At 38.8% G+C, this 27466-nt stretch overlaps 1 protein-coding gene across 2 annotated transcripts in view; it reads left to right on the plus strand.

Annotated features, from left to right (window-relative positions):
• The window catches only part of strbp (spermatid perinuclear RNA binding protein), a 73149-nt gene that overhangs the window by 4288 nt on the left and 41395 nt on the right, over window positions 1-27466 (plus strand). For both annotated transcript variants that reach the window (XM_026296730.1, XM_026296731.2), the window contains exon 2: window positions 20103-20206. The gene's annotated coding sequence lies outside the window, so the exon portion shown is untranslated. The remainder of the gene's footprint in view (window positions 1-20102; window positions 20207-27466) is intronic.

Below are 27466 nucleotides of genomic sequence, written 5' to 3' on the forward strand. Positions count from 1 at the left end.
ACTCAGTAGGAGACAACGTACTGTACTATAGCACAGTGGGATGTTTCCTTCTCATGCTTCTGCCTCTGCAGCATATGTGTATTCTGGTACCCAGTACCTATCAGCGAAACAGGAGTCTGCCCACCAGTTCTCAGATTCTAGCATACAGCAGCACATTTAGGGTCTCGTCTGGCAAGGAAATGTAGCACTAATCCAATTGGCTGGAGCTTTAGTAAATGCTTTCCTAATTGGCTGATATGGCAGCTGGCTGCCAAGGTTCCAGTAAGCACAACAGGGAGTTGGGGAGAGTCCCAGTGGTGCTGTGGTGCAGTAGAGACTGAACAAAGGGCAGATAGGAGGAGAGTGCGCTACTGTTTTGAATATTCTTCCACATGGCAATAATAAAGGACCCATTTACACCGTGCTAACTCAGATCCATCCAACTAACCATATCTCATTTTCATCTGTGTTGTTGTCCATGCACATGTGCAAATACACACTCCCCCTGCATTCCATCCGCAGGGACAGAATGGCTTTCATCACAAAAACATGTTTGAGGAAATATCTCCCCAACTGGCTAAGGAACAAAGCTATCAACACAGGAATATTGACTCTGTGTGTGTGTGTGTGTGTGTGTGTGTGTGTGTGTGTGTGTGTGTGTGTGTGTGTGCGCGCGTGCGCACGTGCGCATTATTTGAGGAAGAGTGGTTCTTTGAGGAGAGAAAATACTGCTGCCAACAGCCACTGCAGCCGTTCCTGTTTCCTTTCACTGTGGAATCCAGGAATAGCACAGTATGACAGGGACAAGAGATGCGGGAGAGAGGAAGAGAGAGGGAGAGACAGGCGGCGAGACAGACAGAGGCAGAGAGTGTGCGGGATGGCCATGTAAGGTTTCTTGCGCCACTCCACACAAACACTGAACCTGCGATGAACTGTTCATGGTTTGGTTTCTCAAGTCACACTTAACTTAACTATTAACTTTGGCTTTGTGTGGCTGCTTTACAGTGACACAAGGAGAGTCTTAACCATAAGATGCGCTAGGGACCAGATAAAATAATTTCACCGAAAAAGAACTAATTTTATTCAAATATACAATAAGAGTGTCATTGCTTAATGTACTATATATGATAAATTAATTCCCCTAAGGGCAACAAATCCTTGTGCTTAAATTTAAATTATGAAGTTGTGAACAAGTTGTGGTTTTTAATTGTAGTCATTGTAGCTTGATGTTCTTTTTGGTTGGCCACTACATATTAACCTTTAACAGTGCTCATAATTACATTTCCTTTTTGTACCTGGTTACGCACATTTTTTAACATTATTTAAAAATAGGGCTATTATTTTTAGAATAAACAGGCAATGAAGTCTTATTTTGAGTCTCTACTAAGTAATCAGTGTTTTAGTAGTATCTGAAATTTGCTGACTTGAATTGTTGCAGCTGTTACACAGACGCACACATCAAGAGTCTCAGCACGCATCTGGCTTAATTTGAAAGGTCAATTAATTGTTGAAGCAGTTTCTACAAAGCTGTTATGATCTATCTCATTTTCATCTGTGTTATTGTCCATGCACATGTGCAAATACACAGTCCCCCTGCATTCTATCCATCTATCCACCTATCCATCTATCGTCAGGCCACTGAAAAATAAATGACGTGCAACATGTGTTCTATCATCTTTGCTCTGCGCAAAGAATAGAAAATCAAATATTGACATTTTTTATTAGAGGGAGAAATGGTCCAGATGGCATTATATAGCACTTTATGTGGGTTCAGTCAGAATCCCTGTTGCTCCCTGTAAATCCCTGTTCAAAGGGAAATGTACCTAAAATAACATAATTTAATTATACTGACAGTGATGGAAAAACATTAATCTTAACTGATTTGATTAATGTTACACAGTCTTGTATTCATAGCCATATACACACTAAAAAGTGCAGTTTACATAACATCTGAGGATAAAGTCTAAACTTTGACATCCTGAGCAACATCCCTTGACTTTTTGAGTGTTGCTGGAATCAAACTACAATTGAAACATTCATCCTTCTTGATTCACATTCAGTTTGCTTCTATTTTTGTATGGAAGCAATCATCTTTACCACATGCAAATAAGGTAAGAAATGTATCCAGAATGTGGCAGCACAGGTTAAATGTCCAGTGTGGTTTAGTAGGAGAGTAATGGAAATTTGAGGTTCCAATTGCTATCATCTGACATGTAAGGTGAAAAGGTGGAGTTTGCGATTATGGATCAGGGCTAAGTTTAGTTATTTGCCGTGTGACATGAAACCCTTTTTTTCTATTACCGCCAGATTTGCCTTCACTGATGCTAGATTTGGTTTTTTTGTTTTTTTTAAAAACACCTTTCATACTTTTCACTCTGAGACCTGAGTTGAAGTGTGCAAAATTGAAGCTGTAAAAAAGACAATAAAGTTGTTTGCATCTTAAAAAGTATTGCTATATTCTCAAAGTCAGTACAGAACCTGAGATTATATTACACTTTCCATAATCACAATATACATTACTCTGGCTTTAGTAAAAGTATGACATTCCTATACACGTGTGCATATACTGAAGGAGTTGGCGAAAAGACATGTTGGTGGTCTGTGTCTGTCTGTGGTTGACATAGGGAAATCTATGTCTTCAGTTTGACATGGTAGGGCCATCTGCTCTTTCACTCAGCCACTGTGGCTCTGAGTGTCACCTCCTTGTACTCTGCTGTGTACACAGTTTCTCTTCCACCCTCTCCTTCACACACACTCTCGCAGCAACATACACCATAACAGATATAGCATACATATGATGATAACCCATTTGCACACACCCCAGCTGAAATTTGAGTTTTCTTATCACTCTTGTCTCTTTCATTTTCTTTCTCACTCGCTCAAACATGCACATATTCATGCCTGCACACACACATACACATGCCCTCCTCTCCATGTCCCAGCTCTGCTTACTGTGTCAAAAAGAGCTTAGATCAGGGAAACCATAGCTTGCCCTCATTCAGACTTCCTGGAAGATCAGCTATTTATTCAAACTAAGCAGAACAGTGTGTGGACCGTGACTGGTAAGTTGCCAGTTTAAATCCCAGTATGGCTCAACAAATTTGGTTCAATCAAACTACCGTTGCAGTGCCACAGAGCCAGGCACTCACCTCCATTTGCTTCAATAGACTTGTAGTACTGCAAAGATGTGAAGACCAGAATATGTACTATTATTGTAAATTAATCCCATTGTAAATTAATCTGTTGAACATTTTGATCATTCAAGTACTCTACATATCTCTAAAATACAATGTAACAATACCAACCTCAGCTTCCTAGAGCTCAGGGTGACATCTCTCTCTCTCTCTCTCTCTCTCTCTCTCGGTTTATAAGTCTCATCTTTTACTAGGTCTCTTCATTCATATCTCTTATTAATACATCAGCTAGAGCAGATGATGAGTTCATTGCTAACAAACATGACAATTACTGCCAGCTCTTGCTGTAGGTTTGTGGTGTCCTCTTGTTGTAGTTATCAGTCCCTTGAAAAACGCGATCCAGTTCGATCTGCTTTAATCAACAACTGACAACAAACAGTGCAAGACATTGCATGGATCAACTTTTTACTTCAATTCAGAAAAGTGCTTGTTTCGATGATGTGCTGTAGATATGAAGTAAGCCTGCCGCCATATTTCCTTTGCCTGCTTCCCTTCGAGTCATAAAATATTATGGAAAGGAAGATGGCAGTCCAGTAACAAAGCAGAAGCAGAGCTGAGGATTATGAAAAGGAAAACAAAAATTGCCAGTAGAATTTTTCTTCATGTAACACAATCTCATGCAGTGTTTGTGTATTTGTGAAGCGGAGAAGTGCTGAATTATACCATACCTGTTCACTCATTAAACCTCAATAAAAAGAATAGATCCTGTAGGATCTTTCAGGATTATACCCTAGCACAGGATTTATCCGAAAAAAGCAGCGTGTTTCCATTACAGCACTAACTCACAGATACATTTGTGCTGCTTTGATATGAGCTCACAAGAAAAAGTCTTGGGATAAAATTTGAGTCCTTCATAGTTTCAGAACTGAAGTAACAGATGGTAATAAGCACAAAAAAGATCTAATTTCCTGGAGAAATGATTCTTCATTTAAAATCATTTAAAGTAACAGTTTCTTATGATAGTTTTGCTTAGTGGATGCATATGTGAGCCAGCCAGCAATAGTTTTTCTTCTCTCCTACTCTGATGACCCACTGACCAGTGTTAGCAGATTAATTGCTGCTTTCATGCTAAGCTGTGGCATATCACGCAATAATTGGTAATGGAGATTATCAGTGAGATTCTGTATGTGTGTGGGATTTCTTTATCTGATTAGGACGCTTATCTAATAAAGTAGGATTTATGGGATTCTCACGCCTCTACACACACACTAGACCTCACTGACACGCACGCTAGGATCACTAATAAAAACAGGCTGTTGAGCTGCATGTTATTGACAGAATCCTACTGCCTATTACAATGCCTTTGCACTTACAGTAGATAGAATACGAATTGGGACACACGTGGGCACAGTTGTCTCTACGCTTCTGCGTTTTCAGGAAAATGGTGAGGTGAAAAAACTTGCAAAACATACAAAAGCTACAGATTTGATCCCTAAAAATGGTAAAATATATTAAATACATTGTTGATCACAGTAAACAGATCAAATTAAGTGCTAGTGAGAAGTAAAACACATGGACACACACAATGGATTCAGTGTATCCAATCATGTTTTGTTGTGCTTGCTAGGAAGACGTGGATAAAAAGCAGAGAACGCAACAGAACAGCACACGCTTCCACACACATATTGTGCAGACACACAGCACTGTTGCAGGGAAGCATCACCATATTTCTCCTGAGATCTTTAGGAGCCACATCATCGTCTCACTCCAGCACACACATCAGTCTGACTTGTGTACGCACAGCCAACATTCAACCAAATACCTATGACTCTGTCTGTGTGTGTCTGTGTCTGTGTTTGTGTGTATGTAGAGCTGTAAAGGGGAAAATGAAGGATTGGAGAGCAATAGCCGTGTATATGTGCAAGCGTATGTGTATTTGCTTGAATCAATAAGCCATCTCACTGTCTGTTTGTTCTCTTCCACAAAATGTTTGGTATTAAACTCGAGCAGGAAGAACAGAGAAAGTAGAAGACTAACCATCCTTTGTTGGATGTTTATTAAAATCAAATTTATTTCTACACTTGATAATTTTATTGTATTTCATAATGTAAATGATAAATCTCCATTTCTGTTAGTTGTTTCAGTGCTATATAGTCATGAGGACATTTGGTGTAAGGTGTATGCTACAGTGCTGCTTTATAAGCAGAGAGATGTCAATTAAACTAAGTATTGACAAACTGCATGATGATGTCTGGTGGCTGGAAGTTTAAGGTGCATGCCACATAATTGCAACATTGCAACTCAGTTCAAGCCACTGGGTCCACTTTCCTGTCTGTTTGTCGGTCTCCGTAAGTGTGTATGTGTGTGTGTGTGTGCTTGTGCATGTGCGTGTGTGTGTACAGTATAGTAGAAAGTAGATAGAAATAGTGTAAATACAGTGTTTTGAGAAGGCTGTAAAGCATTTTCTATTGTGGGATGTATGTTAAATTGGGAATAAAGAAATGTTATGCTGGTCCAACTCACTGGCTTTTCATCCCTATCTCATTAGAGCTGTAGCCCCACAGCTCCTCCACAGCTCTCTCCAGACAGTCTGTCTTGTTAAAACACTGGAAAACAGTCGAAACCAGACATCATGCTGGCTCAAACATACAGGATGCACCTGTGATGGGAAACTGACGTAACTGAAGTCTAGCATTAGACTGAAAGTGAACGATATACTAGCTTACCATGTCAATGAACACAATAGCATACAAACATCAGGATCAGGCTCTAGGATACAGGCAGTCATGTTAACCGCTTGCAGTAGCTATTTTTGTTTTCATGCTGTGTGAATGTGGGCATGACACTGTGGTTATCAAGTGGGCATCTTCCTTCACAAATGACTCACCTAGTTAAACACACAAACTCAAGAAGAAGTTTCGAACTGCATCTCCCAGCATCCCTGCATCAGCCCCCTTCTGTTCCCAATCTTAACAGACCAATCCGCACTGATGTTGTGTTATGATCTTGGTAGCAAGAGCTGCTCCTGCAAGATGTTTCAAAGCCATAGAGCTTTGACAGTGAAGGCTCACTCACCTCTTCTCACCAGCTCAGTTTGTGGAATAAGCATCCGAGCTCTGCCAAGAGCACCAAACTGTGGGGGGAAAAAAGAGGTCTACTGTGGCACCAGGGGGGCTTTAGAATTATTGGTAAAATTAAATCTACAAAAGCAACCACTGTAAAGTGCCTTAACAGGGGTGATATGATTTGGTGCTACACTTTAAATGAGCTGAGAGTGGGGTACATAAAAATATGAAGATCACGATACAGTAGTGCCTCATGTCCTTTAATCAAAGAAAAATAAGTCTTGTATTGCTTTACAAACTGACTTACTGTTTTTCCCTCAAGTCATATAATATACGTTTCTTAGTTTACAGCAAAACATTGTTAGAAAATCAGTCATCTGAGCCTAAATATTGAGTCTGTGTGTGACTCTGTTAAGACACTTTTTCCAAAGAAAAGAAAATGATTTTTTCCCATGTGGTTTCCTCTGAGTACTTGTATCCCATGAGAACACAGAGGCTTTTTTTGGTCGACTGAGGTAATGACATATTGCCAGTTATAACATTTTTTGACACTCATGCTGAGAAATACTATCTGCAGCTATACAGTCTGCCATATAAATGGCATGTGTTATTTAGTTTAACAAGCCTTGACCTGATCTATTGAACAAAGAACTTTGCTGTTTATTATATTTTGTTGGGGACGTTTGCTCTCCATGGTGCTGAAATTCAGAGTTCTTTCATTGAAGTGGGTAATGATAGCCTGGGAAACATGATTTTTTTTTTGATTAAAGGTGGGTCATTATTGTTTGTAGTGTGTGAGTGTGTGTTGGTTAAATGTTGAATTTTAAAGTGACACTATCAGTGATGTATGTGGGCACTGCTTGTTGGTTTAAAAAACATCTTGTTTAAAAAGAATATGCAACAGATGGCAATATGTGGTTTGGGAAATATGCAGTATAGTAGAATTAATAGACAGGGCTGTTTTTTGCTGTTTGAGACATAAGGTTGTTGACCTTTCAGCGATGATCTGTCTTGAAAAATCTATGTGCAGCAATGCAGGGAGACAGACTAGGAAATTGGTAAGCCACGCCTGCGATAGGTCACTTAATGATCACGAGAAGATGAACCGGAAAGAGGGAAGCAGCAAACAACTTGCAGGACAGGTCATGAGGAAAAGCTAAATATTAAGTGTGGAAATGGGTTTTTGGGTGAGGCATACCGTTTTTTTTTGTTTTTTTTTAACCGACCAAAACTACCAGCAAACGTTAAATGGCGAGTTATTTCCTGGATGAAATGAAAAGTGTGCATGTAAAAGAGATCAGCTTAGACACAATGAAATAGCAAGTTCATGTTCCCATTTTGTTGTAAGCACCAACGGTTTAATATAAACCTCATATCAAACCATGTGGTCATTTCAGCACTGCAGAATGAACAGGGCTGTTATCAGACAGGACACAATAACATTTTCTCTGTGTGTGTAGTTCTAGTCAGACTTTATCTGTGTTTTATGTGTAGGTTGTATCCTTATCTGTGTCTATTCCTTAGTTACACACACGAGTCTGTAAGCACTGTGTGTATGTGAGAGCACAGTAGGTGATTCAGTCAGTTCAGAAGGAAGATTTTTTAGATTCACTATCCTCTTGGTCAGTCATAAAATGGTTTGATTGTTTTAATGCTTATGGACTTTAAACTTGTCAGTTAGGGGATTCTGAGTAAGCAGCACACAGCTTTGCTTTGTCAGAAACATGCAGTAGCAGTTAACTAAGTTGTTGCTTTAAACACTATGCGAGTATTGAAATGACATTGGCATATTTTGCAGTGGTTCGTGTGTGTTTTGTGGTGTGTTTTTGTACATATTTGTAGCTACTAAACTGGTATTTTCTTTAATATCACCAACTATATAATTTGAAGAAGTTCTTGAACTGTTTATCTGTAATGAGAATGAAAATGGTAAGTGACAGCCTTCAGTTTAAGCTAAGATGTGTCTCTTCTGTCCCACATAAATGCATTAATCCAAAGTTAATTATTTTCTAAATAGTTATGAAGCTCACTACATATTTATTTATACACCACAGCCAACATTTTTCTGTTTCTGATCACATGCACAGAAACACACAGTGGGCTTTCAGACACTTACTCTCTCACTGAAGCTATTTGCTGTCAAAGATCTTCTGTAGCAATACTGTAGTGCTTTGTTTCCTCAACTAAATGTCCCCACATGAGAAGAATAATATGATGTTTTATGTTGATCACGATGGACTAAAATTTTCTCTTTGGTCCCTTAGTATAGCACTGCGCCACTAAGATGTGTGGGAGTTAGTTATCCCAGCAGGTGGTTTAGATGCACAAACATGGAACCCTGGAGGATTGCTGCTGTGTATTACTGTACATATGTCGTAGTCAGCTCAGGCTATTTCTGTTGCCCCTTGTCAGTCAGCCAAGAAGAAGCTCTCTTCACCCTTGCAGGTTAAGTTTTGTTAATTAATCTGCTGTATGTTGACTTTCACCCTTAGATTATTTGCTCATTTCCCATAGTATTGCTTTTTTTTTTTTTTTTTTTGCAAAATACTTGAAATACTGTATGAAAGCTTCTGTATTTATTTCTCTTCTAAATGGCTCTGGGAAACAGACATAACAGCTAGTGAAATATGTACAACAGCCTGATATATAGTCTGTTAAATAGTTAGCATGCGTACAGCTTTCTTCATCAATAAAGATTTTAATTACTCCTCAGAATTGCTGACCAAAGCACATTATACGATTTATGGACAGAACTCATAGCTGCAGTGTTAGCTGTAAAAATGCAGAAAAACAGCACAACTATGATCTATGGGATTACACAGACTGAAAACTGTGGAAGAGAAACCAATATATTTTAAATATTGAGTATTGAGCATTTAAAGTGGTTGGTTTTGTCCAGTTATGTAAACGAATAATCCTTAATCCTTAGAACTTTAACCCACCGTTGCTGGTTTAACTCAAGGAAGAATAGCAGCTGAGAAAAGTGGGCACAAAGAAAAAGTTTAAAGATCATAAGCTCCATAGCTATGCTCCATTGTGTTATGGTCTTATATTACTGTGTACACACATGCAGGGGCTGACATAGAAGCAGCACAGATTTAATGGAATAGGAAAGGGGCAGAATGTGGACAAAAACTAAAGATGTACTAAACAATCAAAGAAAGTAAAAAAAATTGAAGATAAGACATAAACAATGAGATTCAATTAAAAGCTGGGGAAGTCCAAAGGAAAGAAGAGAAACCAAAAAAAAACATATAAAGAGAAAGTTGTGTAGAGTGTGACAAACACCATTAATAAAATAAGTAAATGCATTTCTCTAAATAGTTCTGTAAATGAACCAAATTAAAATCAAATTAAATCATATTTGTGGATGCCCAGTAAATCGACGCATAATGTTCTAAGAGCATAATTACATTAACCACGGAGTATTACAGAGCAAGTCTTTGAGGATTGGTTTTGTGTAACTGATAATAATACAGGCTGTAATATAATAACTAGTGTTAACATTCGTCTTGTTTCAGCAAGGCTGTCAGTCAGTTTCACTATCATTATCATTAGTTCAAGACATGTCACGTTGCTTTGATGCTGGGTAATTAGATGCTGTATTGTTAATAGATTGACTGGAATTGTATCACGCACTAAGTCTTATTCACCCATCTCACTGGGTGAGATGGGTGTTGGGAAAGTGTATGTACTGTATGGTGGGAGAAAAGAGACAATGAATTAGAAAAGGAGACAGATAGGGTTAATTGTAAGAGAGGAGCTCAGAGTGTGAGAGAGGGCACCAGGTGTATGTGATAAAGTCAAGGTTATGTTTATTAGAAGAAGAAAGAAAGAAGGAGGGTGTAAACAAAGGAGCTAAATATGGCAGAAAAGGAGAAATGAAACGATATGGGGGGCATGAATGGGTGGGTGGGGAGAACAGATGGATGGATAGATGATCAAATACATGCCGTGGATGTGCACAGATGCCTCTCAACCTTAGCAGCCTAAGGTGAAGCGAGACAGACTCCTGCTTCACACTGATACCACAGACTAAATCACAGACTCTCTCTCTCTCTCACTCTGTCTCTCTCACTGTGGGAATTCTCTGACCCAGTTAGCTCCTCTACCAGGCAGCAGCAGAGTTATTTTTACATATTAACAGGAGACAATAGTTTGTCCTCTGCTCGTCCTGCCCTCGTCCATATGCTTCCTTCTGCTCCTCTCTTCCTCCATCTTAGCTGCATCTCATCCTTTGCTCCCAATACCATCCTGAACTTCTTCTTCCCTCTTCTATATTTGTCTCTATTGGCCTTGTTTGTTGCTCCGTTAGGGAAGAGTCATCAACTCCTTGCCTTGTTTGGTACAGTAATCTGTCTTGATGATTCAATATTATGACTGTAATGATCATTCACAAAACCAAAAACAGACCATAAAAAGTATGATGACATGCCATGAATCATAACGTTAGGATGTCTGAACCCGGCTTTTGTTGTTGTGCCTGGTGCAGTGTAGCTAATGTTACCAAACCTTCTTCTCTGTGAAACTAGAGAAACAGCAGTGTCAAAATTCTCATTTCAATGGAAATACACATGCAGCAGTGTGATATAATAATATATAATAAGATGTATTTGTCAAAATGGCATAAAGCCCATTCAGCCTATTTATGTCCCCATGATGAGGGGCATAAACCATAAAATGTGAAACAGTAAACCTCAGTAAACCTGAATTTTTTTTTTTTTTTTTAATATCACTCATGCTGTGACCTAATAAACGCAGCATTCTCCAGGTAAATTCTTCAGGTAATATTTACCACACAAGACCCTCAAGAAAGTGATCAAATCTGTGTAAAACGTGACATTGTTCTGAAAGAAGAACAGCTTTAAAATTGTTTTATTGTTAATTCTAATACTTTTTGCATAAATAGAAGTAGTGTTTGACTTTAGGTCAATAAAATAAATTGACTATGCAGCTTCCTTGTATCTATTTAAGCTCAACTTTTCTTGAATGCCCAGAGCCTTAACTTTCTACATACTACTCCCTCCCCTCTCCTCTCCTCTCCTCTCCTCTCCTCTCCTCTCCTCTCCTCTCCTCTCCTCTCCTCTCCTCTCCTCTCCTCTCCTCTCCTCTCCTCTCTCTTGAGAGTAAAAGGACAGAGAGTGGTTGCAGGTGTAGACAGGTCATCCATTCACCTCCTAATGATGATGGATGGCAGGACTGCAGAGAACGAGAACAGAGAGAAAAGTGGAGCGATGCAGGGAGATAAAGAAATAGCAGCGTAAGAGATGACTGTGTTTATATTTGTCTGCTAGCGGGCAGATGGTGGGAGTTTTAGTGATATGTTGATCCTCAAGTGTTTATATCATTCTTGTCATCTACCTGATAGCAACCAAACACACACAAAAACCTGTGTGATGTGCTGGCACGGTGACATCTGATATAGTGCATTCTAAAGCACACATACCTTGACCATGGTCACCAACACACTCACACATTGTTTTACTGTCCCTTGACTCCTCATAGCTCTGAACAATGCTGTACTGTGTTGCTGTAATTTAGTGGCACAATGAATTCTCTATTTTTTTGCATAATCTCCCTGTACGTAACTCTGTTGATAATGTTTGTGTGATAAACAGTAGATCGCCATATCTCAGCCGATTATCATATTATCTTTTTGTAATGGAATTTATCCATGCATAGCAAATGTACACCTAAAGTGAATGCAGACCACTGACACACAAGTACAAAGGACTGATTATACACTATTTTTTTGTAGTACTATATGTGATAAGACTCCATTAAAACAGATTATATATTGATTAAGACAAACTCTCATCCTGCCCTACCCCAACAACTAAAGTCAGGTTGTCCTTCTGGATGTGGTTTCTGTACTGCAGGAACTGCAGGGGATGGTGAGTGTGGAGTCACAAGCAATCGAATCGACCACACCATATTTTCTTACAAAGCCCTTTCTCTCAACACAATTGGCCTCTCGGCTATCTCACACCTTCGTCCCAGACATCCAGTGGGGCTGTAAATGTAAAGTTGATAGATATGAAGTGGTAAGACCCCATCTGGTGGGGTTACCTCACAGTACAGATACAGATGCTCAGTTGGCAGTTTATTAGGTAACCAAGCTACAACTAATGAGGTTTAATTCAACAGTCCTGTAATAAATTCTCCCATGATGAATATTAAAATATCCTCTGATATTTTGTGAGGTAGTTGAACTGTACTACATTATACAGAGAGGTGTTTGTATCTTAGCATCATTGGTATAAATAGACTGGACAAAATAATTGAAAATTACATTACAAAGAAGCACTAAAAGCTGGATCTTCCAAACACCAACACCTCTCTATTGTAGGACGTTGTTAGACTGCATTAGTTGTAGCTTGGTGTACCTAATAAACTGCCAACTGTATGTGTACATACACATGCATGCACATAGACACAGTGGTAGAGTCTCACTCTTCCAAAAGTACTGACAAGGAGGCAGACTGTAGCTATGGCAACCTAGAGAGAAGGGAAATGATTGGGCAATCCTTGAATTTGTTAAGAGCTACTGTATGAAGCCTAGGGTGAGACTTAGTCAGTCTTTCTCATTTAGAGTTTGAGTGTGTATGTGTGTTGGTACAAGAAACGCATCGAGTCAGGACTTTGTTTCTTTATTCCCTTTTGTGTCTGTCTGCCCTTTCCATGTTCTGTTTGAGTGCTCTGCCACTAATGATAGATCTGGCTGAGTACAGCTCACTGTATGATCTGTAATGGGAATATTTACATTTCTAATTAAAACAAATTATAGAAGAAACAAAACTGTAGTATTTTGCATTAGTGTAAGAACGCCTTGTTTTCAGTGGATCTTATCTTGGTGTCATTGAGAGTTGTAATATACCCCTGTCCTCTTTCTTACTAATTATCTATCAGATAAAGGTCTGTCTTCTGATTTGTGTCTCCTTTCTGCACTTTGTTGCATATTTCATGAAATCTGTATCATGTTTTATATCATAGGCAAATACTTAGGCTGATCTACCAAGTAGATGTGGTGTAAATTGTACAAAATCTGGACTTTAAACATCTTTGCACAAGCTCCAACTAAGCACTCTGTAGCTAACCTTGATGCAAACTTGCTGTAGCCACTTTAAAGTCTGATTAGAAAATAAAATTAGACACTTTGACATTTTGATTTATAATGCCGTCTTTAACGATAAAGATATATTATTTATTCAGTATTTCTAAACTGATGCATTGAGGTAAAAATAAAGTCTCTGCAAGGTGCTAATCAAATGATAACATTAGGGCTCCAAGTTACAATTATTTTCATAACCAATTAATCTGAAGATTATTTTCTTGATTAATCATTTGAGTGATAAAATGTTAGAAAATGGTCGAAAAAAGCCCAAGGTGATGTCTTTAAATAGCTAAATGATGACTTTATTATCACATAGAATATTGAAGAACAAGTTCTTACTATCGAAAAGCTGGAATCAATGAATGTTTGATTTTTGCTAGAAAAAAAAGTCATGAAATAGTTTTCTGTCGATCAACCCATTAGCTAATAGTTTAAGCTCTAATGCACTGTACTTGATGAACTAAGCTGTACTAAGTGTGATTTCCACTCATATGAAACAACCTGACTCAAATAGTCACAACTTAGAAAAATAATTCTATTCAGTTTTTTCTGCATAGCACAGCCATGTTTACAGTGTGCTGTAAATTAAGATATTTCCACAACATCATGACATGAAGTGCACATTTTCAATACAGAACACATCAAAATATCTTTGCAGTGTCTTAGTTATACCTCCCACACTGCCTCACAGTCAAAGGTGCTGCACCATCTATAGGGTCCAATGTATATGTATAAGTGTGTTCTACTGCACAATGAGTTAGTGTTAGGCATTTCAGTCTCTGTGTCTAATTTGTGAGTGGTGATTTAAGGAACCTACGCCTAGAAACACAAGTGTGCCCACAAACCGAGCACCAGTTGCTGTATAGATAGAATAGAGTGGGTTTTTCATAGAAAGACAGAGGAACAGGGGTGTCTTTGTAGATGTCAGTTCACAACTGAGACTGTGTGTGTGTGTGTGTGTGTGTGTGTCTGTGTGTGTGTGTGTCTGTGTGTCTGTGTGTCTGTGTGTCTGTGTGTCTGTGTGTCTGTGTGTCTGTGTGTCTGTGTGTCTGTGTCTGTGTCTGTGTCTGTGTCTGTGTCTGTGTCTGTGTCTGTGTCTGTGTCTGTGTCTGTGTCTGGGTCTGGGTCTGGGTCTGGGTCTGGGTCTGGGTACACTTCACAGACACTGTGCATGAATCCATGCGCGTGAATTGGCATGTAGTTCAGTGTCACACCCAGCAGCTTTGCTTGAATAAACCAAGTAATTTATAATGGAATTGAGATGTACATTGCCTTAAGAAAAATTTTTACCAAAGCGAAAAGTTGTTGCACCACAGTTTTGCTTAGCAGAGATTCCATTATCTATGGTTTTGCTTCTTTTTTGCAGTATAAAATGGAGAGAAATCCTTTGATCAATAGTGGAAAGATACAATGCTGAAAAAGCATTGTATTGTCTTCCTTTCCAAATAGAAGTCATTCCTTTTTTTAATTTAGCTTGGGGCCTTCAGAGAATTTGTCTTGTTTCTATTCTCCAAACCCAATATAAAAGCTGAGTTTGTCCTTTTGTTTATGTCTGTGTTAACAGTAGTAGCTTTAAAAGAAATTCTTTGCAATATTTCTTCCGTTGGACCTGTAGTATAGTGTAATTGATTTAAGCCTGCTCATTTTTTTATTCATGGTAGAATAGCTAAGTAGTTTGATCACAAACACATTTGAACTGGTCACTAGATAATTACTTTTATAAGGAAAGGTTGGTGATCTGAACACTTGCTGCTGAGAATAAATAAATGCAGCTAGCAATAAATTGCCCTGCGATGGCTGCATCTGTGTAAGCTTAAATTGCTTTTATTGTTGAGTGGATGAAAGGTGAGCAAAGCTTCCTGACCAGCAAGAATGTAGAACGACAGGCTGAACCAGGAAATTCCCTGGCACCTTGCACTTTGTCTCCACTTTCCTTCGTACATGTTTGACACCTCGTTCACTGGATATTAATTTTTTATCAGCATCTTTAATGCTCACCCGCTTGTCATCCTGTTTCACTGTTGCATTCTGTGCCCTCTATGGCTTTGGAAGGAATGCAGACATGGATATAATCGCTTTAGTGTGCAAAACAGATCTTCCTGTCTTCACACCTATTCTTAATCCCTCCTTCTGATTCATATATTCATAGTCTCCACCCCCACATGCCATCCAGCTGTGAACCTTGTCTCACCCCTTCACTCTCTACTTGTTTCTTGATTGAAATTCCAAAGTCAAGGCTGAGTCAGTGGAGATCTATGGGCCACCTAGTCTAAAATGCTGAGGAAATATGGAAACAGAGAACCAATTCCAGGGCTTCCTCCACTGTGTGCCATGCAGGAGCATGTGTGTTTGCGTGTGTGTATGAGCACCAGTATAAAGGTGTGCAATGGGAGGTTAAGAGAACGCTCCTCTTAGGAAAGTGGTCTTCTGTGTGCTGCAGTCTTTTTCTGCGGCATGTGTGGTTATATGTCTGTGGATGCTTTTTTGCATTGCCTGGTTACCTGCATCTTAGGTGAGAAGATGCACAGAACACACACAGACACACAAACTCAATATCATCTCAAAAATTGTCCTGCATTTTTCTAAACTCATATTTTTATGCAAAAACATCACTGTAATGAAAATGATTTATAACGGAGATTATCTGGATTAGGATTACACGTAATATTTTTCAATTGAGAATGAGGTTAGGGATACTCTGTCACATCCTAATTGCTATTAGAGTGCATGAATAGTCAAGAGGGATTGTCATTTTAATTTTGTTTCACAGATTGAATAGTGAAACAAATTTAGATTTAAATGAAATGGTCTATTATATTTTTATGAACACACACTGGTGTTTCACACAGTGGGATCAACTAATGGACTTCCCATGACAATCTCACTTATTCTTAAAACTAAAGAAAATCTAGAAGACCATATTTTTCCTGGCTACAATAATGTCTTGATGAATTCCTATCAGCTTCTCTCAAATAAGGCCATAATAATAATAACAATCCAACAAAATGCAGTGATGGTTTAATAAGTAAATTCAACACATTGACGTAGTATCATCTTATCATAAAATAGCAGGGGATGTTGTTATTTGTTTACTCCAATGTGTTTTTATTATTACTGACAGTGGTGGGAAGTTTACAGTACTGTTTGGCCACTGTGCTTTGTTCATACTGTGATACAGTGTGATACATACAGTGTGTTATTATTGGCTGTAGTCTCCTAATACTTGTCTAGCTAATGGCTGCATCACCACACATTACACTGTAAAGGCTCAAACTGATGCAATAAGCCTTTGGATTAGGAACTCTCTGAATGATTCACGAGAGACAAAGGCAGTGCAAAGGAACCTGCACTCATCAGATTTCAAACGTAATACTCTGCAAATGGTGAAAGCTAGAAGGTCATAAAACGTACCCCATGAATTCAAGGGCTCCGCTGTCGTCATAAGCGCTGGGTAAGAATGTGCCTGTTAATGCATGTGTGTGGAAATGAATAGCTTAATGGTGGGGGTGACTCATACAGCTAGAGAGTGCTGCGCTTTATTCAAGGAGATAGAGAAATCTCTGCTCTGGTTTCATCATCAAGCAGGGGGTCTCATGCAGCATATGGACCAGAATGCACAACCTTGACCTTGCAGATGGAGACACAGAGAGAGTTACTGGACAGGCCGATCAATCTGTGTGTTTTTATGGGGGCATGTGACCTTGTGTGGCAATTCTTTGTAGATGTCCACATTGGCCTGTATATATATATATATTACAGTATATGTTCACAGATGTGTTTCTTTTTTTCTATTTCCCCATATTGCAATCACTGGCACCAGCAAACTGTGACTAACAAGCTAAATCTCTTCCAGGATATTAAATCAGGGTCTTCTACTGTATCATTTACACTCGCAGAAAATGATGTCTTATGCTCCCTGTGCTTCACTGCACCACTGCTTCTCAGTTTGACACCAGCTTTGTATTTCTTGCTATCAGTAATGGTTTACAAATGACATGGCTAATTAAATAATGCTTTCAACTGAAGGTTTATTTTTCTTTCTCATATGCACACTATTGAGCACGTGTCAGTCACTGGAGACCATTATCTGACAGTACAGTATATCTCCATTAACCCCTGAAGAAGTGCTCTTCTACAGAGAGGAGAAATGCAAATCTGTGGCTTGATGATTTTTTTATTGGCTCCATTTTTAAACTGATTCACCATGCCCATTAAAGCTGTGAAAAATGATTTACAGTCCTAATACGGGCTGTACTTTACCTCTGCATAATACATCTGTCAACAAGAGAGTGTCTTGTCTTTAGTGTGACACTGTAGAAGTTTATTTGTGATCTGAGTCCATGTTTTGCTTGAAATTGTGATTTTGGCATCTGCTCTCTGTCTGTTTTATTTTCTTTGTCATGATGGACTTGATTTTGTAGTACATGTTTTTTTTGGTTAGGAGTTTTTTCAGTAAACACTCAAGGTGTTTACTGAAAGCACAGACTACATGCTGTAATTAACTTTAAGCTGAGCTTTTCAGTGAACCAAGACACATTATGTAAACAAAGATAAGGTGAATATCACCACCATACAATCTGAATGATCACTGCACGACATGTGTGTCGTAACATGTTTGCCGACGGCTCAGCGGTTGTAATGAAACGAAGGGTGTTGTTTCATTACATTAGAGATTAATAATAAACACATTTGGAAAGATATAACAAATGCTGATGTGACCATGTTAAAGTTTTTGAAACAGTGAGCACAATATGCATACGCACAAAGAGACAGGATGTGTGTGTATTGTACTGCATAGTGCAGGTGTCACAGTTGAGAATAGACTGCTAATCAGCATGTGTCTGGAAACCAGTTTGTCCTGCAGGACCACATTCCACCAAATTACAGTACATCATTACACCCACCTTCAACTCTGTTATCCAAGGTGTGACCATTTCTCAAAGCAAGACAAAGCAAATACTTTTTTTTTAATTGTTGTGGTTTGATTTTCTTGTGTATTTGACAGTGTGCCATATTTGTGGGAGTGTGCACCACCTTCAGTTTGTTGCATCTGGACTATGTGATTACATATATCTCAGTGTTATACTGATTGTCTTATGGTCTGGTAGTGTGCGGTTGTCCTGATTCACTGAGTTTTAGATATAAATACTAAGCAAATCATATATTTTGATATTTCCTGGTAGTCCTTATTGATTTACAATGGTATGAATTAAATCCAACAAGATTATTTAATGACTTTGGCTGGTTTTAGCTAATAAAAAAAAAAAAAAGAGTATCATAGCTCAGCTAAAAATCACAACCCTGGGTGTAAATTATGAAGAAGTATAAGGCACAGCCAGCAGCTCAGTTTTTTTTAATGCCCCCAATTTCAGTCTTGTCCCATTTTCCACTATCTCTTGCTACCCTGTTAGACCACAGTTGCACTTCTAAGCACCTGCCACCTCAAGACAATTTATGTTATTTCATTCTGAAGTTGGGGGTGTGTGATATGTCCAGTCTTGAAATGACTGAAACGATCATGAATCACCTAAATCCTGAGATACGAAAATCCTGCGGATAAATCAGGGTTTCCTCTGAGCACAAAAACAAGACTGAATACATGCCCCAGAGTAAACATCGCTTCATGCTGTTAGTACAAACGCAACACTCACTCTAGCTTTGCTTCACATTTAGGACCTTGAGACAGCAACGAGTATAGGGATATGGATTTTATTATGAATAGCAGCACTGAGTCTCAAATGAGTATGACGAGGATTCTAGGAGTAAGGAGGTCTTGATTGAGATTAAAAGCAGTTGAAACCTACTTTAAAAAAAATATATAATATGAAATATGATAACCAAAATATCCAAAGTTTATACACAGTAGCTGGAAGGTAAAAAAAAAACTGCAGGGGCATATTGCAGTTTGGCTGTACATCAGACTTAATGTCACAGTGACTTAAAGTAAGCAGCTTTTTTGCCTCTGTCATGTTGGGAATATAAAAGAAGAATGGGTCAACAGTGCAGTTTACAGAAGCTTTGCAAAGTAGCTAAGGAAGTGAGAATTCAAGTGAATATGCGTATATGCAATGAATACGCAGCATTTCAGTGTAGAAATCTGCGATTCTCTGGTGTATGTTTCTGCATTTTTTTCTAGCTAATCACGTGTTGCCCACATATATTTATGTAGGGGCAAATAGTATGGGAGGGCCACGTCCTCTGCAGGGATGGTGGGTCAGTTTTCTGGTCAGTAAGCATATGACTCTTTTCCCTAAGCATAGCAGTCTTCAGTTTATGTCTGCACTCAGACTGAATTCAAACATCCAGAGACTGTCCCTTGTTAAAATCTCTTTTATTTTTCTCCACATTTTATTTAACACTTCTTTTTTTTTTTTTTTTAAATACTTGTTCCCACTTCCCTCGTCCCTTCTTCACTGCCCTCTCTGAAAATATTTGGAAGACATGAGTATGACATTGAGCATCTGTCATGAATCATAAGTGAATCAGTCATACTTGAATGCAAAATAATTAACCTTATCACATGAGATTAAAGATGAACTTCCCAGAGTGTCTAATGGAAGTTTTAGTCTTTCAACCTCTCATTTTTCAGTCTGTTCAGCTCTCTTGCCTCAAAAACAGTTTTCTTACAGGTAGCAATTTAAGTATGCATATCCAATAACTACACAAACATATTTTGATTTGCACCTCTTTTCCCCCCCCTCACCCCCTCTGATACCAACTGGTCAATGTGTGACTTAATGTCAAGTGGAATATGATCCTTAAGTGTTGTCATACTGATGTTAACCGACCTTTGACCTTGTGTCTTCTCAGGTACTGAAGCCTGCCTGCTCTGACACCGTGACTCCCGACAGACAGACTAGCTGACGGACAGTGGAAAGAAGTGGCCAGATAAACAGATAGGAGGACAGAAGGAGGTGAGGGAAATGCAATACGGAATCCATTCTTACCTCTCTTGTCCAAATGTCTTGTTGTACTGTGCAGTAACTGGCTCTCTGGCTTGTTCTGTATGGGAAAGGCTGCTACTGGGCTTGGTGGCTCATTGTTTACAGTGCTGCCCAACCATCTAGAAAACAAGAGAAAATCTGGAGTGCAGAGGTTGTTTCACACCTCTGTCGAGCATGTGAGTGAGCGTGCTTGTGTGCGTGCATGTGTTCACATTTTGTTTTCTGTCAGCCAGAATTCATGTGGAAACATCCAAGATCTCAGATTTATGTTGTTTACATATAGCAATGCACACAAGCAGTGCATCTTAGTGTTACTACCCACACACACATACACACAGTCTATAGTTATATATAGACTGTTATTGATTACTTGCTCACCTATTCTATAGTGATCTATGTGTCTGTACTATACCCGACCCATCTACAGTGTGTATCAGAATAAACAAAAGCCCCAAGCCCATCTTGTGGTCTAATCTTTACTATTATGGCTGCACACTGAGGATGCTTTCAGTTTAGACACAGTTTGTGATCATGCTTGGCCAGGGGGCTGTGGTCCTGGCGGTAGCCGAGTTCACCCACTGCTTTGCTAATCTGCCTGCTTAAGTATGTAAAATAGCTTTTACACAATTCACCCAGCCGCCTTCCCCACTATCATCTCAGTGGGAATGGTTTGGGGTTTGCTTGTGTTTATGTGTAAATAATTCACTGTAGAGGTTTTTAGCGAATCGCTCGCGAGACTGAACAAAAAGCTGCAGCGGTCTACTTCACAGTGTGCCCAACATAACATGACTAGAGCACCTAGTGCTGCACAGTGGGTTCTTTATGCTGTGCTGGGTGATGTGTTGATGCACTTTAGTTTCTCTATTAGTGCTGCTGAAAGGATTGGTTGATGAATGAAAGTTGATAAACTAGTAATCCTTAATATTATTGACCAAGTGAAAATACAAACTCATTAGATGGTTTCAACTTAATAAATGCGTGTGTGTGTATATTTCAAAATACAGAATTAAAGCAGTTAGTTAAAGTAATTGGGATGGGAATTTCAATTTCCTAACCTCTTGAAAGCTAGGTGATAAATTTATTACAGTAAAACTAATAACCAACACAGTGAAAAGTATATACAATTTCACTATATTGTGTTTAAAATGTTCAGTGTAACAGGTTAAACATGGTTTTCTGGTTAGTTCACTTATTGTAAGCCTTGTTGTGTTTCTCCATTTTCACTTTCACATAGAACCACATACTTTCATGACAGACTTGCATCCACATTTTAACACAGAAACTGTGGAAATGTTCCAGCATGTTCCATGCTCAGCATATCGTTCAACCCTTCATCTTTCCATCTCGCCCTCTCTTTTTCACACTTTTCTTGTCTGCTACCTCCTCCACTCATTTTTTTTTTCCCTGTTTTCTCTCCTTATTTCTTTGTCTTACTTGGCCTCCTATCAGTTGATGTCTCTATTTCTTTCTGTCTTATTGTTGCATTTTCTTCCTGTGTGTCATTCCTTTTCTCTTTCTTGCCCCTTAGCCGCAGTGTCCTTGAGAAAGCAGTGACTTTGCCGGTGAGCGCAGCAGAGTGCATCACTCTCTCTCTCTCTCTTCCTCACACACTCTCACTGACACTCACTCAACCCCCCGAACACGCACACACAGTACAGCAACACTGTCGTGCAGAACCAGCCCCTACAAGTCTCTTTCCTTTAGCCCTCATAAATAATTCATCACCAGTAACACTGACTATACTTCACACAAATATTGACAAACCTATTGCAGAGAAACACTGAGACAGCTTTTATATGTTGAGCACATTTTTTTTAACTTTTTTTTTTTCAGAAACTTAGTAATTCATCATCAAACTGTTGAAGCAAGCAAAATATTTAAAAGTCATATTATAGTAGAGGTTTCCCATGTCAGTTGATCAAAAGGAAAGCAAAGCAAGTTAGTTTATTAATATTGGTCTTTATTAATACCTTTTGAATGCTTTTTGGCATTCAGACCCCTAAGTAGTCCAACACAGAAGATGACAAAAAGTTCAGTTAAAGTAACTTAAATTCTTTAAGACATTTACTGGAAGAAATCAGGATCTAATGCTCAAGTTCAATTACTCTTCATAAACATTTCGTACCAACCTTTGGACAAATTGGCGTGTAGTTAACCTGCTAGCCTGGAAACACAATCCTCCTCGTGCCCTCCTGCTTATTAAAGGTGTCCTCCACCAATCTAGGATCATGAAAGCCCATTGTCACAGTTTCCGTAGCTTTTGAAATATAGATGGAGTCTGATTGTCTGGTTGTAAGATGAGATGTTATAGTCTCTTAATGCTGTTTGTTCTCATCAGGCTGTGTTTTCCATTAGGGATCATAGAGAGCGTATTGGGTCACTACTTTTTACTCCCACCTAAGGTGTTTTTTGTTGGAGATCAAGTATCTTGTGGTTAGTTAGTGTATATGCTATGCTATTTATGGCAGCTGTGTTTTTCTAATTGCATCCTGAATGTTTAGCTTTCAGCAGATGACAATTATATAGTACACTGGTATTCTGATATTGATGTTGTGATTTCTATTTTAATATTTTTCCTTTAAGTATCGTTTTATCTGCTATCTTTAACAACAACATATCTGCTCTATGTCTGTGCCGCCATCTTATCACTCTCACTTTTTCTTATGTTTGTCCCACGTTCAGCTGAAAAATGCTTCTGTAGCCATAGCGACCAACTCCAAAGGGAAAAGTTGAGGCTGAATCTGTTTCTCACTCTCTTTTCCCTTCTTTGTCTCATGTCTGGTTGCAGTCTAATGCTTTCCCCGCACACACTAGCACTAGCATGTCAGAATCTAAAAGCAGAGGAGATGGTGTTTGTGAGGCAGAACAATATTTAATTAGTGCTGATTTAAAGAAGTGCCTTAATTGCATGGAAACCCTAAACTTAAGATTGTTTCTCTCAGTTGGATCTTCCTCTGACAAAAATTGTGGCATGGAAAATCCAGGAACATAAATCACAGACTCAAAATAAATGAAATTTTCTTTTAATATTTAAATCTTAATCTGTGCTTTTAACTGAGTCGGCCTAGGGCAAGACACAGTCTAGAACCCTAACTGGAAATTTAAAAGTGCAGGAAGTATGATTTTGTAAATTTATATTAAAAAAATGATCTGTTTGTAATATTAATGACAAGACCTGTTCCTGTGGCTGATGTTAGTTTCAGAAATGTGTTTGTTTGTTGTAAAGCAGGACAGCTGTCTGTCTTCTTAATCACTCACCCCTATGCATATTATATAGCGTTTAAATCTTCCACACATAATGTAAGCCCTTTATGTCTCCCTTATATTGTTCATTTCTACTCTTTCCCTCCCTGTTTTGAACCGACTTACCCTGTTTTCTCTTCTGATGCCCCCCCCCATGAATGCTGCCCTTCCTCCCGTCTCCTCAGTTTCCTTCCTTCTCCCCCCCCCCATCTTCTGCTCTGAGTCAGCGAGACAGACAGGAAGGAAGTGTGTAATGAAATGGCCATATCGAGCACACTGCTGAAATTGACCTGAAATGAATGGAGTCACTGATCAGCTCCTGTTAAAGCAGTAGAGATGAAGAAGTCAGGGGGTTGGGGGAAAAAATGGAGCCAACCAATGTAGCACACTGTTAAAGAACACTACATCATACAGATGTCATAAACAATCAGGCTTATTTGGTCTAACTGTGGGTGAACATACACATATGTATGTGAGTTTAATTAAACCTTATTTCATTTGTCTGTGATCTTTATTTGTAAATGTAAATTACTATAAAAAATAACTTTTTTTTTCTGCTGTGTTTTGAAATCGAGCTGAAGAGGGAAACAGTCTGCATTAAAGAGATTTTCTTTGCTGTTTGAACAGAGAGGCAGACAGGAGAGGCAAAAGCTAATGTGAGTGAAAATTTGAAAAACAGTAACAGGAAGAGACAGGACACAATCTAAAGACAGCAAAGGTCTATGTTTATTAATGTCAAGAACACATGATTATATAAATCTGAGCCCATTCTGTGAAATTTATTTCTTACAAAATACTTGATCCTTCAATTTGATTTGGCTTTCGTAATACATATCACTAATCTGCTCATCTGGCACCACCCACCGCACTACTGCTTTTATTAATGAAAATGGACAGAGAGGAGGATACAGCACTGGGATACAAAGCAGTACCACTGTGTGTGCTTACAAGCCCGCCTTTGGTATTATGGAATAGAAGCCCATTAGGGAATTAGTACACATCTGGACAACCCTAGCTGTCCTCACAATTTATAATATACAGTAATAATTCTTTAATTGGGAGGGTTTTAACATTATATAGACATAATTTCTGATCTCAGTTGTGGAAGACCCATTTTGAATTTTCTGTCAATTGTCCCATTGTAACCATGAGTGTAATTCATAAGTGCGCACGTACAGTAGCACAATAATTGATTCAGCATGAATTTTATATTTTGATGTAACTTTGTTCTGAAAAATAAGAGGGAGCTGATAATTTGATAATTGTGTGTGTGGTGTGTCATCCTTTTCACTGATTTGTGTCTATTTATTAATTATTAGCTTTAATACAATATAGCAATTCCCCACATCCTTTTTTTTTTACTCAAATCTGACTGCTGGCATTTATATGAATATGTGTTTATAACCACTTAGATATGCACAAACCTGCTCGGACTCACAAGGGTGGGGGTGCGACAGCTTTGTGTGTTGGCAAACATGAGCTTAGCACTGAAGAGCCTTTCAAGCAGGATTAAACTGTTAAGCGTCAATGGGACAGGCAAGTAGGCCAGAGACCACTAGGATATCATTTACACTGCAACACCACTGACAGTGTGTATGTGCAATAGTATGTAAAATAGTTACAGTACAAGGAATTCTGCAGCAGTTTTTGTGGAAAAACAGAGAAGGAAATCAGCGGGACATGCACACACACACACAGACAGACGCACACAGTGTATGCACTTTCACAAGTCTTCTTACAGTCTATGGGTTGTGGAGCCTTGGTAGAGCCCTGGCAGGGCCATCTGTTACTGCTGAAATCAGCACAGCAGGAGCCTACCAGTGCGCACACACACACACACAGTTGCAGCATGCTTCAGTTCTGGCATGGTGATAGTCTATTTATTCCCCATACTGACGCAGGACAGTACGCAACTGTGTGTGTGTGTGTGTGTGTGTGTGTGTGTGTGTGTGTGTGTGTGTGTGTGTGTGTGTGTGTGTGTGTGTGTGTGTGTGTGTGTGTGTGTGTGTGTGTGTGTTTGCCAGTTAAGTTTGCAGTTAAGGCAACCCATGAAAATGACAGGTGTACCTGAGATGACTAATGCTAAGCTAAGTTTAAGGAGATGCTAATGCACAAACACATAATGTAAACGCAGATTGAATATGCTTAGTCAGAAATACATTCATAAATGCCCTTCTTACCTCTGACCCTAAGTCTCTTCAAAGTTACCCACCATCAGCAGGAACTGAACACACACAGAGCTTTCTCCATTTTAATAATCGACTGAAGGGAGTAACTCTGCCCTGTCAGTGTTATCTATTTCTCTCCCAGAAGCAGCATCAGCGTTTTCTCTGCTTTCTGCCATCTCATCAATACTCTGTTCTCTGACCTCTCCTGCAGTGTAACAGTTAAAAACATATGCAGGGTGACAGAGTGTTGCTTCAAGGCGAACTGTGAATAAACAGCTCTGTTGCTTACATTTCAGAGTTCTGAAATCTGATGACAGGATCACAGCAAAGCCTGTACCTACAAATATGAGAAGACAAACATGAAATTAATATGCTTCTCACTGGTCAGAGAAATGAATGAGTGGGATCAACAAAAGTTGACCTAACCCTTGTCCTGCTGATAATATAGATTCGAATTCCAATAGCAATCCATAAACTAAAGCATGGTCATTTCTCTTCCACCTGCATTTGTCCACTGTATCAGGCTGTATGCTCTGCAGTGCATATATACATTGTGCTGGGTAGCTATTCTTACTGTGGGTGTTGCTGACCCACTTCAGGCTCTCAAAAGTAACAAAGACATAATTAAAGGTATTACTGTAGCTGTTGGACTGAACTCTGTTATTATGTGCAGATATGGCCATCACACCAGCAGGACAATAGGGAGAGGATTAATAATCCATGCACCAAGGTATATTACGCACTTAGGAAAATAGCTCAATCTGGCCACCTGAATAGTTTTCTAGTGGTAAGAAGGCCAGAAAGTTTGATGCTCTTTTGTCTGGATTTTTTCTTTTTTTTTTTTTTTACAATTTGGTAAATAAAATAATAATCTTAGGGACTTATTTCAGCATATCATCTCAAAATAAACTTTGAATAAACACAAACGAAGATGACGAGCAAAAAGTGAATGACGTGCAAGGAGTTAAAATAGAATGAAAACGTAAGAGGCCTGCAATAAATTGGAACAAAGCAGGTGCATAAGTTGAGCTCAGTGGGGAAATCAGTGTGGTAGTCAGTAGGAGATGTAATTGCTTTCGTGCATGTGCGTTCTCTCTGTCCACTCTGGTATTGAGGAGAGCAATGTTAACGTATTGATTAAACAGATGTATCCATCAATATTTGACATTTTTGTTCAGCGTAAGTGATCATTAAAACTAGATTGTTTCTCAAAATATCACTAAATGTCTTGAGAGTTTAGTCTGCTACTGCATGAACATACAGGATAAACATGCTGTATACTATATTAACTGTAATGTTAATGTGTGTGGATACAGTTATGCAGTGATTTTAGTTGTCCTTAGGAGACAGTAGTTGATTCAGATGCAAGGATAATAGAAATGTTAATACACTGCTAAAAATATTTTCAGTAATAGTTGTGAATACATGTGAAATTCTGTGTTTTTCTGCAGCATTGCATCTCCAAATGACACATTAGTGGAATCTGAGGAAGTGATCCTACCTACGCACATCAGATGTGAAAGTAAATTATGGAAATTTCACCTGAACAACATGAAAATGATAAAATCCAAGAAAGTGTTTCAGATCTGAAAAGTTAAAAACTCAACAGTAGCACAAGTATCAGAAGCAGAATCTCACCTAAACATTTCATTAGAGTCCAGTCAAAAGCACAAAGAGCTTCTCTCATTCCTCAGTCTTTTTGGTTTTCTGTCCTATTTAGATTACACACTCTGGTGTAGAATGGTTCTTGATTATTCAGCAATGTATTGACAGTATGAAAACTGCAACTGTCAGTTGTCCCGCTGCTTCTTAAACCGGT

Source organism: Mastacembelus armatus, chromosome 12, assembly GCF_900324485.2.
Source record: "Mastacembelus armatus chromosome 12, fMasArm1.2, whole genome shotgun sequence".
Lineage (NCBI taxonomy): Eukaryota > Metazoa > Chordata > Actinopteri > Synbranchiformes > Mastacembelidae > Mastacembelus > Mastacembelus armatus.